This window comes from Lipotes vexillifer, unplaced genomic scaffold (genome assembly GCF_000442215.2).
Source record: "Lipotes vexillifer unplaced genomic scaffold, Lipotes_vexillifer_v1.1 scaffold604, whole genome shotgun sequence".
Lineage (NCBI taxonomy): Eukaryota > Metazoa > Chordata > Mammalia > Artiodactyla > Lipotidae > Lipotes > Lipotes vexillifer.
In genome coordinates this window covers 253978-268213 of record NW_006798979.1, presented here as the reverse complement: position 1 = coordinate 268213, position 14236 = coordinate 253978, and positions in this window count along the sequence as shown.

The following is a 14236-nucleotide window of genomic DNA, read 5'->3' as shown; positions in this document are numbered from 1 at the left end:
AAAAAATATATATATATATATATATATATATATATATATATATATCTCCTATAATGCAAAAGACAACCCTTACATCAAAGAATTACTCCATCCAAAATGTCAATAACATCACTGCTGAGAAACCCTGGTCTTTATTGATTAAAAAATATATTTTTGAGAGGGACAATTTACTTCTTCATTCAACAGCCATTTATTAAGAAACTAAGAAGCACAAAGTTTGTCCTAGATTCTGAGATTAGAGATAGATATGGCACAGTCCTGAGAGAGCCTGATCCTATTCTGGCAATATGGTGGCTTAGAGATCCCCAAACCCTCTTGTAATGCAATTATAAAAATTCTCAATGTACTATTAAGAATACTCTTATAAAAGAAGGAATGAGGCTATAAGAAAAGAAGAAAAAGGAATTCTGCTCCTGTCAAGAAGTCATAACATTGAGACCAAGAAGGTAAGCACACACTGCACCACCTCTCATCCTGGGAATTAAGGAAATTCCATGGACTGGAGCTTCTGCATACTAGGGAAAGTTTGCTTTTCCAACCATATCATTTTATATATTACAGAAAATAAAATTTAGTCAAAAAGAAGAAAATGTTACCATAAATATGAAAACAAATAGAAATGAATATATAATCAAATATATAATCATATACCAAACTACTAACAAAACCCACAAATAAGCAATTCAGGAGGTTCTGAAAACAAAAAACTAAACTCTACATTCTTAGTAGGATTATTTTAAGGGCAAGATGATTGAAAAATCTTAAATAATATCAGTAATTTTATTTCTGTTAGGAGAAATATCAGCATTTTAAAATATTAAAACTATTTTATGTTTTGCAGATAAAAGTTGCCCAGGAAATAAAAATATATGTTGTAAGCAATAGAAAATTAGACAATATGTTAATGCTATTAGGAATAAAATTTTCAGTGTAAGAGAATAAAACAAAAATATAAAATTTTAAAAAGTTAAGAAACGGTGTATAAGGACAACTTGAGTTAGGAAAATGAAAATGAACACATGATCTTTAAAAATACCTTTCTTAGTACTTTCAATTGGCAGAACCTGGACGCCATGACACCCCAACAGTGCTAAGTACAAAGATGTTATTTTATCAGGGACTGGAACCAGAGCCACAAATAGAAGAGAAAACTAAACTGAGGTGCCTGTATGAGTTGGGACCCCAGAGGGAAGAGATGTCCAGAGGGAACTGGAGTCACACAGAGAGGCCACCACTGTTGGAAGAGGCCTAGCAAGAGGGAGGCATGCCCTGGCCTTACTGCTCCCTTTGCCCTCCAGTCTTTTAATAGTGCCTCATACTGGCTGAACTTACCTGGAGGCCAGTTGGTAAGGAAGCCTGGGAAATTGAGGTCACTATGATGGTGACCAGATCAGAGCAAAGTTTGGCTGGAGAAGGAACATGATGAGCACAATAATACTTGTAAAGAAAACAGAGAAGGAGAGAGAGAGAGTGAAAGAATAAGAAATAAATCTGTCTCCACTGGAAGTAATTCTTACACCAACTCCTTACTCTGAAATTAGTACAAAAGGGAATTATGAGCATTTATTCTGTCTTCATAGGAGAACCTGCATTTTATCCCCAATTTTAAAGCTCTTCTTTAGCAAAAGAATGCCAGCTAAATAAAGAAGGAACTCAATAAAATTAATCAATTATCATTTAGCCACATTCAGTGAATATTTGATTCAGGCAAGCATCATAAACAAATGTTAAAATCACTAGCTGCAATGTTGAGGAAGAGAATTTTTGCACAGTGCCAAATAGTCACAGAATACTTGCTATTTGCGAAAGGAAAAATATTCTTTAATAATGGAGAAATACTAATATCATGATAATAACTATGTGATAGACACCACCTTAACCACATGATCACATTCAGCATCACTGATAACAGCACAGCCTCACTCAGTCTGTGTGCTCCTTGAAATGATGTAATGTGCAGTACAAAACATTGACTTTGGAATATTATTGCCAAAAATATTTAACCTGTATCCTAAAACCTTTAGGAATAACATCTGGTTTACAGGAAATATAGGAATAGAAGAATAAGCTAACCACAATAAGGAAACAATCAGGTAAATCCAGAAAATGGGATATTCAATTAAAAATTATTCACTAAACACTTAAAAAAAGCAAAAAAAGAAAAACTGATTAGATATAAGTAGAAAATCAATCATTAGATATATGTATGTTATATACACCCATAAGAAAAATAAATAAGTTTAAATGAACTGAATCCAACTGAAAGACATAAATTATTAGACCCTAAAACATAAAGAAATGGAAATGTTGAAATAGCCAGATTTAAAAGGATGGAATGTAAAAGTTGATGTAGCTACATTAATATCAAACAAAATATACCATATAGTAAAAGTATTAATAGAATTAAAAAGAAGTTACTTCAGAATGATAAAATTCAGTTCACTAGAAGGATAAAACAATTCTAGATTTTAATGCATAAAATATAATAGTCTCAAAATATATAAAGCAAAAATTGACAGTACTATAAAAGGAAATTATCTGGGGTGTATATGACAAAATCCTCTCTTACTCTGGAATAATGAGCAGGAAAAAACTGACTATAGTAGATTTCAATATGCTTAACTAAATTGACCTAATGGACAACTGATGAATATTTTGCATTACTAATCCACCAACATTCATGAAAATTAACAATTTATAAGACCTTTAAGAAAAAAAATATATATATATAAATTATAACACTAAAAGCATACAGTCTGGTGCTTGCTTCAGCAGCACATATACTAAAATTGGAACAACACAGAGAAGACTAGCATGGCCTCTGTGCAAGGATGACATATGCAAATTCATGATTTTTGTATATGATGTGTTGTTCAGAGGTTGTATTATCAGGAGCAATTTTTTAAAGTCTTTTTAAAAATCCCTTCACGTGTTCAAAAGCACTGAGCATTTTCTATGTGTCAATCTCTGTGCAACTATTGAGAATGAGGGGAAAATGAATAAAATGGAATGCCTTAAAGCAAAAAAAAAAAAAGGCATACAGCGTTTTCTGCTGAATACATCATTAAACAAAAATAAATAATATAAAGGTAACTAGAAAATGTGTTTTTAATTGTTGTAAGTTACAAATAATTCACGGGTTAAATAATACTAAATTATCAAGGAAATTGGAAAAAACTTTAAACTGAAATATTGTGAATATACATTATATTAAAGCTTGTGGGGTGAAACTAAAGCAGTATTTTGAGGGACAACGATAGTTTTAAATGGCTAATGTGACAAAAGCGTTCATTAATGAGCTAAGAATTCATCTAAAACAGGTAGAAAAGGAAGAGCAAAATAAAGCCAATAAAATAAAATAAAAATAATTTGAAAAAACAAAAATATTTATCTGAAAAGACTAATAAGTTAACAAATTCTTAATAAGACAGATGAGGAAACAAAGAAAGAGGAGGTACAAAGATAGTATTATGAAAAAGAGACAAAATTAAGATTCAGAAAATATATTTAAAAGATAATGAGGGGGCATTCCTGTGTCTACTCTCCTAGCTATATGGTATGTATCTCTTCTTTGTTTTTCAATCCCCATTGGCTGGCTGCCTACCATGTACTTACTGGTCATTGTAATAGGTTCTGGGTTTATAGCAGAGAAGAAATAGACAGTGCTTCTTGGAGCTCCCAGCTTAGTAGGAGAAAAACATCTAGAAACAGCAAAGTCATTATTCTCGAAACAAAAACAAGAAAACATCATGTATTTGTTAAAGGATGAAAGTCCAGAATATATAAAAGCACCCTATAACTCAACAATGAAAAATCAAATAACCTGATTAAAAAATGGGTAGAGGACATGAATAGATATTTTTACAAAGATGATATACAGATGGCTTACAAGCGTATGAAAAGATGTATAACATTACTAATCATCAGAGAAATGAAGGTCAAAACCACAGTGAGATATGATCTCACACTTATTAGCATCATCATTAGGCTACTATCAAAACACCAGAAAATAGGGCTTCCCTGGTGGCGCAGTGGTTGAGAGTCCGGCTGCCGACGCAGGGGACACGGGTTTGTGGCCCAGTCCAGGAAGATCCCACATGCCGCGGAGCGGCTGGGCCCGTGAGCCATGGCCGCTGAGCCTGCGCGTCCAGAGCCTGTGCTCCACAATGGGAGGAGGTCACAGCAGTGAGAGGCCCGCGTACCAAAAAAAAAAAAAAAAAAAAAGATAATGAGGGTACTCTAAAACAACTTTATAGCCAAAAATTTGAAAATGCAATTGAACTGCATAGACTCTCAAGTGAATAAAAAATAACACCTCAAAATAGCCAAAGAAAGAAATACAGAAAAATAGATGGATCTATAAACAATAAAGGAATTTACTATATAATTTCAAACAGTTATGCAAGAAAAGGCAAACAGGTATAGATGTCTTTAAGGATAAATTCCATAAATTTTATAGAAGCAGACATTAATTGTCTTATGCAATTTCTCTCACAGAATAAAAAAGCAAACAGCATCAAGATACACCTCAATTCATTTAGGAGGGTAGGAGGTATATTGATAATGTTCCCTCCCACTCACCCAGGGGATGTACATGTTAATCCTAATTTCTAGTTATAAACTGGGACTTTAGTATTTAGAGAGATTCCATGGTGACAGGAGACATTGACAGCACAAGAACTCTTCCTGTCACCCTTGACATCTCATCATTCCTCCCACATGTAACTCCTATATATAGCCCCTAGCTCTGTGCTACTCTCTGTCCACCACAATATTTTTGTCTTTAGGTCACTGACTTCTCATTTGGTTTCAAAACACAGTGATAAATACAGTGGAGTATTCTGTCAAATAACTAATCTTGGCATGTGAAGTCCCTGGTCCCAGTTTGAAACGCTTGCTTGAAGGATAAGTTAAGGATCCTTAGAGAAAATCCTGAAATGAATGTATGTTGCAGAAAGAGCTAAGAAACATATAATACAAACAATTAGGAACAGACTGCACACTCTATTTGGAAAATTTTTTCACCTAAATTATAATTTGAAGAAAGTTCATGTTACTAAGCTAGGTCTATTTCATGATGTATGAGCATAATGTTGACAAACATTTCATATTGTGAAATGTTTACATTGTGTCTGTACACATGATGCGTTAGTGCATGTATGTGTATGTGATTCCTTTATTATGCCCTGTCATGGGATTCTACACTTTTCTTTCAAGGAACCCATCGTGGTTTGTAATTATATACTCTGGCTATCTGGCTTCTTATTCAATGTCAGTCTGCCCAAGGAAAGCAGTGTCGATGAGACAAGGAATCGTATTTGTTTTGTTCACTATTCTAATAACCAGCTCTTAGAACAGGGCCTAATACAAGGAGCTTATTTGAGTATTTTTAAAGTAAATTTCTAAAAATGGAAACGATAGGTTAAAATATATTACAAGCACTTGAAATTGTTAGTATAAAATTGCCTTCTAATAGGTTTATGCCAAGTTGAAGTTTAATAATATAGGATGAGTAAGCGATGTTTTAATTTTTATGTGATCTTTCTGTTCATGTACTTTGCTGATATTTCCATTGAGCTATTTTCCTTTTTGTATTGCTTCATAAGAGCTCTTTATATCATATAGATATTAATCTTTATCATATATATTTGCAATCATTTTCTATTTTTTCCTTTCCACTCTGAAACCTGGCTTTTAGCTATATTTATGGTAAATATTTTTGTAAAGATCTTTAAATTCTAATGTAGTCAAATCTTTTTCCCCTCATGATTTTGAATTTTATATATACTTTAGGAAATCTTCCTCTACATAAGATTATAAAAGAATATATTTTCTTCTAAATTGTTTGGGTTTTTTTCATATTTAGTTTTTGAACAATATTTATGTAAGAGATTAACATTTCTTCCACTAATTTTAAATGTGAATTTTTCCTGTAAATTACTATTATGTCATATTTACATGGGTCTGTTTTTGAACTATTTATTATGTTCTAGTGATCAAAATACTATTAATAGCATAAATTTATACAGCATTGTAAGATCTAGTAAGATAGATGACCTATTGTTCTTTATGTTCAAAATTTCTTGGATATTCTTAGACTTTTTTTATGTAAACTTCAAAGTCAAATTATTAATTTCCAAAAATATCCCTTTGAGATGACACTGAATTTAGAATTTCATTTAGAAAGAATTGACATCTTTACAATATTTTCCAATGAAGAAAATGGAAACGAGAGCCAAATTAATTTAGTTAGATCTTATTTTATTTATTTCAATGACATTTTGTATTTTTCTCCTTATAGGATCTAAACTTTCCTGATTATCTGTATTCCTAAATGTTTTTGAGATTTTTACTTCTATTACAATCCAGATCTTTTATTTTCTCATTACATTTTGTAAATTGATTATTCACACCTCTGGTATGTAAGACAGCTATTGATATTTTTAGGTTGATCTTGCATCCAATCTCTTCGTTCTATAAAAGTTTTAATGGCTTAAGTAGATGAATCCATAATTTAATCTGGATCTAAATAATCATAATTTTTATGCTAGTGTAAATCGTATTTTTCTTTTTCTTTTACTCTTATTAATTTCTTCCTTGCACTTGTAATATTTGTTTCTATTTTCCTTTCCCTTCTCTGTTTGAATGTTTTGAATATTTCTGTTAACTGGATAAATATACTTAAGTATGTAAATTTCTTCTGAGTACTGCCTTGGCCACAGCTTGAATTCTATTTGTTAAGAAACCCTAATAAAAACATTTAACAAAGCATTAGGCTGATAATTTAATTGGCAACATAAACAAATCTGTTCATTTTCTGATTGCTCAGTTCAGCAGCTATTTCCAGTTACCTGCATTTCTGCTGTGTATCAGGTGCAGACATTGACATTAAAAAAAAATAAGGGCTATTATAATAATAGGTCATTACCCACAGGGATCTCATATTACTAGTTATCCTAGACCTTATATTTGACCCCATACTTCAATGCTGCAGGCTTAGATCTCAGATTTGACACCAGACTAACTTTCCCCACATTTCCTACTCAGACTTGGAGCTTCCATTTGAGCAGCATATGGTCTGGGTGGACTCCCTGAACATGCTTTGGCTTCTTCCTCAGCATCTTGTCCGTGGTATCTTGACATTAGATCCTTGGCCCGATTCTAAAATTTTATGTGCTACTCCTGTCTTCACTACAATTGCATTTAGTTATATCCTTGTGATTTAAACATAGAAAACATGTTTAAGATGCAAAAAAAAGCAAAAAAATCCCACTGATTTCAAAGTTAGCACCATGTTTAACTAAACTTTGCTAAGAAATAAACCTCAAGGTCTGCCAGAGGTTGTTTCTATACATACCTTCTCATGCCCAAAGTTATGCAGCTTGCACAACTGAATCTAGCTCATTAAACCCCTCAGTCACGTCATAACTCCTTCCTGTATTACAGACAGGAATTGCAGTCCTGAAGTTCTATTTTTATTCAGTCTCTCTAGTCTCTCCCCCAGGTTTGTACTGTAAAAATATAATTCCCACTCTACAATCTAATTCACTTACATACTTTACATTCTACTTTACTACTACTTTACTTGTACTTACTTCTTCTTTTAAGTTTTTAAAAATTATTAAAATATTCCTTTAGTAGTAAATGTTATTTGAAAACATATTTGTGATGTCTGCATAATATTCCATTATATTATTGCACTCTTATTGAAGAACTGTTCTATTGTTTAGTACATCCTTTTAAATTTCCATGTAGGTTCATTTTTTTATGGATCTTTGATTAATACTCTGGGATATGTTACCTGAGGTGAAGACTATAGGCAAAAACAATACGGATATTTTAAGACTCAATCCATATTACTACATGCTATCATTAAAAGTTTATACCATTTTCACCAACAACAATTAAATACATTATTTCCCTCATAATACTTTTTAAATCATTGACCTCTTTTTTATTTTTCTTCTGTTTAATGATTTAAAATAGTATAATTTTATTTAAATTTGCAACAGTAATGACTAATAATTTTATTTTTGTTTGTACTTATTATCAACTTGTATTTCACCTTTTAGAAATTTTTCTTTACATACTATTTTTAGTTTTAGTGATTTTCTTATTGGTTAATAATAATGTTTCACAAAGAAAAGGTATCAACTCATCTTACATGTGATACAAATAATTAATATATTAAAGTTTTAAATTTTAATGTAATCAAATATATCAGCCTTTGCCCTCATGATTTTCCTTGTTTATATCCTTATAAATTTCATGTTCTTTGCAAGATTAATTAACTATATATACAATATATATTTTACAGCTTATAATTTCACTTTTCTTAAACACTTTACACATTTAAAATTTATTTTTGGTGAATTATAGTTTGACAGTTTGCAGAGAATTTTTCCCCTAAATCCAATTATTTTAACATAATTTATTGAATAATTTTCATAATACCCATAGGTTTATGATTTCATAAATAACTTAATGAATCAAAATCGGTCACCTAGAAAGTTTTTAGTGTATACTTTGTCATTTTTCCAAATATATACCTGAAGAATGAGTAATTAAATATTTTTATAGATTCCTACCAGTATATTTGCTATTGTTTTCCAAAGTTCCATAAAATGAGAAACACATACTCCCTAACGTCTTTTTTTTCCTGCATTCAGAATTCAAAACATAAGAGGAATTTATAGGATGTGCCTTCTGCTTTCTGATTCTCTAAAAGTACCTCCAGAAATGAGAATTTAAATGAGTAGTGGTTGAATTCTCAGTTCTCGATTCCCAACTTAAGAGTCTTGTATTTAATACATTTTGAATACATAATGCCAAAAATAGAATCATTCTAGCCATGATGGATTTATAAATTCAGCTTTTCTATAACCTGAATCATATCATGGAGATAAATAGTTGCAGAGTTTTGTCTCTATGTAGTAGAGACTGAAAACAATGAACCATATTTCTCATGTCAACTTGCACAAACCCTTTTCCATGCCACCTTCAGCACAGCAGCACACTGTCTTAGAAGGTCAAGACTCCGATACAACCTGAAGTAAGTGATTAAGCCTCCGCCTCAGCCTCAGTAGCACCAGTAGACCAAAAAAAAAAAAAACACCTCATTCATTGATCTGAATAACTGCAGTTGTTTTAAGGTACATATTTTAAGTAAATTTTCCAAATGTGAAATACCAAAGTACATGCAATTAACTGTAAAAGATCATGTGAACATGAAGGGGAAGAACTAAGCTTCAACCTGCTCTTTTTGGGTTAAGTTCTTTGCTTTTCCTCTAATCTAAGTTGTCTTAAGAGGACATATTTGGATAGACTTCAATGTAAAAATTCTGGATGAGTTTGGGTTATTTCAAGTGTCCTTTGCCATCTAAATGATTATTTCATAGTCTATAGAAAGGATGGCCTTAAATCCGACTGCATTCTACCATCGGTTTTGAACTTTCATAACATGTTAAAGCATATGCACATGTATGTTTCTGAGCTTCAAAGTTATTACATAAAGGATCTTGCAAATTGAGTTTACATTACATGACTATAAAGGAAAAGCTAAACCCATTAGGATGTCAATGACACAGTCTGATATTGGCATCCTGGAGATATCTGGATGCTGGAGGGAAGTCTGACCTTTTTAATGGTTCATATTCCATTCTCTGTCCTTCCATCATTGTCAATATCTTATGATATCCTAACGCACAAAGCCATGTTTTTTTTGTAGACTGATGAGTAGTTCAGTTGGTTGTGGAGTTTCATGGGCTGACATCACACCAAGGAACAACACAAGCACTCGATCTTTGTCACCACAGGCATGCTCAAGGGAGCAAGTGGTGGTCGGTGGCTAGTCCTGGTCCTAGCACATATTAAAAGCAGGAGAAGGGGGGCTTCCCTGGTGGCGCAGTGGTTGAGAGTCCGCCTGCCGGTGCAGGGTACATGGGTTCGTGCCCCAGTCCGGGAAGATCCCACATGCCGCGGAGCTGCTGGGCCCGTGAGCCATGGCTGCTGAGCCTGCGCGTCCAGAGCCTGTGCTCCACAGCAGGAGAGGCCACGGCAGTGAGAGGTCCACATACCGCAGAAAAAAAAAAAAACAGGAGAAGGAAGACTGGTGAAATTGGCCAGAATCAAGTTTCACATATGTGGAATGAGGTTATATTTCTGGATTTTCATCTCTATACATCTCCTTGCTGCTTTTCTCCTGAACCATAAATCCAGATGCTGACCTGATAACTTGACCTCAACTCTAGATTATGCCTTTTGCTGCTAGTGCGGTTCAAATTTATCTGGACTGACCCTGAACCCTGACAGACTGAACTCCTTACCTACAAACCAATACAGTATCTTTATAATGATCATAAAAGTCAATCAGAATGCTATTTGTCTCCAACAGAATCTCTTATGAACAATAAAATAGCACAAAGATTGATTTGATCAATACTTTTAAGTTAGGATGACCTTCCAGAGAGCTATACATTGCCTTTGGTCTTCTCATTTTTGCTAATCTTAAGGAAGATAAATCATATTCATTAAATTTGTTCTTCTAAACTGGATGGCATTATAAACTAGGGAGAAATGACCAAAAGAGGGAAATTGGAAATGACTGAGTAGCAGTTGTAATCAAAACACATAGGATCCATCTCAGAAGAGGAGAATCAACCTCCTGGAAGAAAGTTTTTCTGTTTACTTGGCTACACTTCAAAGAGAAGTAATGCAAGTAGAGAAGACTCAGCAACTGATGTTGATTCATCTACAATTTGCAGAGACAGACTACAAAAATGGGGAGCCACAACCTGGAAGGGAAAGGCTAAACTGACTCCATTAAAGTCCACACTATCAGGCTTGATCCTTTGCTTTCCAAATCTTTAATACTTAGAAAATAGGGAAGCTTATATGTGAACAATTCAAGCAGCTGTTTTAGATACCCATTCCTTACTCAAGGTCACTAATCTGGGCCCCAGGAAACAGTATGTCACCTTGCTGGTGACTGTCTATGTGACTCTGGGTAAGGTTCTCATTCTCTGATCTGCTCATATCTTATCTGAATAAGTATAATAACTTATTATATTCTTATATTCAGAACTTATATTCAGAAATAATAACATATCTACTTTGTAAGGTTATTTAAGAATTAGATAAGGATAAGGAAATGCATGTAAAAAGCCTGAAAAAGTGTTTGTTGTGTAGTAAGTGTTCAATACATGTTAACACTTTTTTTTTTCTTTTTTTTTTTTTGCGGTACGCGGGCCTCTCACTGTTGCGGCCTCTCCCGTTGCGGAGCACAGGCTCCAGATGCGCAGGCTCAGCGGCCATGGCTCACGGGCCCAGCCGCTCCGCGGCATGTGGGATCTTCCCGGACCAGGGCACGAACCCGTGTCCCCTGCATCGGCAGGCGGACTCTCAACCACTGCGCCACCAGGGAAGCTCCCAATGTTAACACTTCATAAAGTATTTTTTTAAATGTTAAGGTTAACATGTAAGCAAAAAATGATTGAGGCCTGCCAACTCAGGTCTAAAACTGTAAATTTAGCTACCAGGAAGGAGTGATGAGGCTGTGTCATAAGCAGGGAGGATTAGAAAAATAAGTCAGAATACCGGCCCTCTGAAAGTTCACTGTCTAGAGAAAACACAAGTAAGTGTGAGGGAGTGTGTTGATTTCAATAACAGAAGCACACATTAAGTCAGGGATCCCCAACCCCCGGGCCATGGACCCGTGGCCTGGACCCATGGCCTGTTAGGAGCTGGGCTGCACAGCAGGAGGTGACCAGGAGGCGAGCGAGTGAAGCTTCATTTGTATTTAAAGCTGCTCTCCATTACTCACATTACTGCCTCCTGTCAGATCAGCGGTGGCATTAGATTCTCATAGGAGCACGAACCCTACTGTGAACTGCGCATGCGAGGGATCTAGGTTGCGAGCTCCGTATGAGAATCTAATGTCTAATGATCTGAGGTGGAGCTGAGGTGGTGATGCGAGTGCTGGGGAGCGGCTGCAGATACAGATTATCATTAGCAGAGAGGTGTGACTGCACAGAGACCATAATAAATCAATTGCTTGCAGACTGATATCAGAATCCTATCAGTGAGTGGCAAGTGACAATTAAGCTGCATCTGGTGGCAGGCTTTAAGTTAGAATCCGACACTTATTTTAGTCCATGCGTAGCCCACCCATTATTTTATTTACCACTTCCGTCCGTGCCTCTTTCCCGCACTGCGCACTTGTCTCAGTCACAGTTTTGGTAAGCCCACAAGCTAACCCTAGCCAAAATGAGTAAAAAGCAAACATCACTGGAGAGCTTCTTTGAAAAGGGAGAAAGACCCAATGATGAGACAGCAGAAGACTCTAAGATTGCCAACAAAAAGAAAGCTGTATTTAAAAGAAAATACCAAGCGTCCTACTTAAATTATGGGTTCATTGCAACAGGTGATTCACATTCTTCAAGCCTGCTTTGTATAATATGTGGCAACCGGCTACCCAACGAAGACACGAAAGCTTCAAAACTGCTTTGCCACATGGAGACCAAGCACCCTGCATTAAAAGACAAGCCTTTGGAGTTTTTCAAAAGAAAAAATGTGAACATGAGGAACAGAAGCAATTATTGAAGGCCACCACTTCATCAAATGTGTCTGCACTGAGAGCATCACGCTTAGCGGCTAACCGCATTGCTAAAGGTAAGAAGCCCCTTACTGTTAGTGAAGACTTACTTAATCCTGCCTGCTGCTAAGGACATCTGTCATGAACTTTTAGGAGAGGCTGCAGTTCAAAAGGTGGCAAGTGTTCCTCTTTCGGCTAGCACCATAACTAGGCAAACTGATGAAACAGCAGAGGATACTGAGGCACAACTGTTAGAGAGGATTAATGAGTCACCATGCTACGCAATCCAGGTTGACAAGTCTACCGATGTTGACAACAAGGCAACAATGCTTATTTTTGTGCGATACGTTTTTCAGGAGGATGTGAATGAGGATACATCATGTGCACTTTTGTTGCCAGCCAACACCACAGCTGCAGAACTATTCAAGTCTTTGAATGATTACATACCAGGAAAACTGAATGGGTCATTTTTTGTCAGTATATGCACAGACGGAGCAGCTGCCATGACTGGACGGCTTTGTGGTTTCACTACTCGGGTCAAAGAGATCGCTTCTGCATGTGAATCTACGCACTGTGTCATCCATACAGAAATGCTGGCTACCCGAAAAATGTCATCTGAACTTAAAAACGTTTTGTAGGATGTGATTAAAATTATCAACCACATTAAAGTACATGCCCTTAACCCACATCTGTTCACACAGCTCTGTGAGGAGGTGGACCCAGAGCACACACGTCTTCTCTGATACACAGAAGTGAGATGGCTTCTAGAGGTAGATCACTGGCCAGAGGTTTTGAGTTATGAGAGCTGCTCCAGAGATTTCCTTTTGAAAAAGTCACCACGGGCAGCACATTTCAGTGACACAGAATGGGTCACAAAACTTGCTTACGTGTGTGACATATTCAACCTGCTCAGGAAACTCAACCTGTCACTTCAGGGGAGAACGACAACTGTATTCAAGTCAGCAGATAAAGTGGCTGCATTCAAAGCCAAACTGGAATTATGGGGGTGATGAGTGAACATTGGGATTTTTGACATGTTTCAAACATTAGCAGAGATTTTGAGAGACTGAGCCAGGGCCTTCTTTCTCCCAGCTGGTGCACAATCACCTATCTCAGCTTTCAAAAGAGTTTGAGCATCACTTCCCAACCACAAAAGACCCCCAAACTGGGAAGGAATGGATCCATGACCCATTTGTGAATAAGCCAGGAGAATCGACTTTGTGCTAGAAGAGGATCAACTGCTTGAGGTCACAAATGATGGTGGCTTTAAAAGTATGTTTGAGACAATTTCAAATCTCCATATGTTCTGGATTAAAGTCAAGGTGGAATATCCTGAGATTGCCACAAAAGCACTGCAAAGCCTGCTTCCATTTCCAAAATCCTATCTTTGTGAAGCAGGGTTTTCTGCAGTGACAGCAACCAAAATGTTATTACAGGGACTTCTCTGGCAGTCCAGTGGTAAAGAATCTGCCTTTCATTGCAGGCAACGCAGGTTTGATCCCTAGTTGGGGAACTAAGATCCCACACTCTGCGGGGCAACTAAGCCAGCACGCCGTAACTACTGAGCTCGCTCACCTCAATGAGAGAGCCCATGTGCCGCAAACTACAGAGCCTACATGCTCTGGAGCCTGCGCACCACAAGGA